Raw genomic sequence first — 1,762 nt, 5'->3', positions numbered from 1 at the left:
CGCCGCGCCGCTCCGCGCTGCCCCGGTGCGAGCCCCGGGGCACTGAGGTCCCTTCGGAAAAGAGCCCTTCTGGCTCGCGTGTGGGCGGCGGTGAAAATACATAAATAAATAAATAAATAAATAGCCCTCCAAGTTTTGGTAGCCTCGTCCTGCTGAGGCTGCCGAGCGTGACTCCGGATAAGATTCGCCCTTTATTCTGGCTCCGTGCAGGATGCTGCTGCCTTTGCTGGACTTTACAGGCCTGAAGAGGACAGCCGGGTTAGAAACCACTTGCCCTTTTTTTTCGGCTTGGCTAGGTGAGTCCGGTAGCACGTTCCTGTTTGCCGTGAAGCGAGGGCCGGGGCAAGAGTCCTAGCAATTCTTTCAAGAGGAATTCAGATCAACCCTCAACACAGTGCAATACTAATTTCAAGCTTTTAAAACCCAGTGGCTGATAAATACCATTCCTGAAGTATGCCTCATGCCCGTTTCATAGATGGACAAAGAGAGGCAGATAAGGGTCTCTGCCTGGAGTAGGMTCCAGGCACTGGAGCTGGGACAGAAGCCAAGAGCCTGTCTGAGCCAGCGAGGGGTAGTCGTTAGCCCTGCTCCATCTCTGAAAGAGGCTAATGTGGTTTGGGAATGGAGAGGATTCCTTGTGCTGCCTTCAGATACTGCCTCAGCGTCTGGGATCGGTTGCCTTTTGCAGCATGAAATAGCTTTCAGAAAGTTTGGAGGACTAATCGTTACTAGCCCTATTTCCCTTTAGAAAAAGGGCTCTTCTCAGCCTCCAGGCTTAAGATAACAAATCTGCAGCCCTAAAATTAGGAGCAGTACTAATTCTAGCCCTCCAACTCACCTTTATCCCACTTTGCAACTGGGAATGATCCTTCAAGCCCCTTTTCTTCCAAATACCCTTCCAGTCCCACCTGCTCTTGCCAGTTCTTCCTGCAGGTAGACATCTTTAGCTTTTTTGCTGATTTGTCCCATCTCGCTCACTCAGATGGCTCAGTTCCTCGTGCATTCAGCCTTACACAGGTAAGTCAGAAAGGAAATACTTCAAAGAGCGTGCCCATGTGGCAGGTAGGAAATGGGAAACCCATCCTCAGGTTGTCCCTTCACTGTAATTCAGAGAAAGGACTTGCGCTCAGCTCTTCCTTTGCACCAGGGAGATTGCTCTAACCATCAAGCTGTGGAATTTTGTTGAAATGTTCTAGCTCAACAAATACTTTTTGGTTTGAAAAGTGACTCACTGCTTTGAACAGGATGCATCTTAATGTGTGGGGGTTTATGGGTGATGAATCTGGATTTTTGCTATATTACGGAAGTGTGACGTAGTATCCAGAGCGTGAAAGTCTATTTAGGGCAGGAGTTTCCTCTGGTGGGTGTCTCWGGTGCTCTATCCAGATTTCCCAAATTGCTGCTGCAACATGGCAAAACTACATTTACAGAACCACCAAACGTATTGGTTAGAAATAGCTCCATCAGGAGCAAACAAAAAAGCAGACAATTGAGGAGTCTCGTACAAAAGGCAACTGGACTGTGGTGGTGCAGAGCAGGGCACCCTGCGGATGCCGTGCTGTGCTCTCCATACTCTCCTCTGGTCTACTAAGTGACATGTGGTTCTCCCTAGCTGTACCAGTTGGTCTTATCTGATACATTTATAAATACAAAAATCTGGAAAACAAAGCTGATGGGAAGAAAATATATTAATGTCTTTCTTCTCACTGGATATACTATTGCTACATGGAAGCAATCTACTTGAGAAACTTTTTAACCAAGT

This window comes from Rhea americana, unplaced genomic scaffold (genome assembly GCF_003343005.1).
Source record: "Rhea americana isolate MKP2758 unplaced genomic scaffold, rheAme1 scaffold_4, whole genome shotgun sequence".
Lineage (NCBI taxonomy): Eukaryota > Metazoa > Chordata > Aves > Rheiformes > Rheidae > Rhea > Rhea americana.
The sequence above is the reverse complement of the archived record's forward strand: the minus strand, read 5'-3'. Positions refer to the sequence as shown.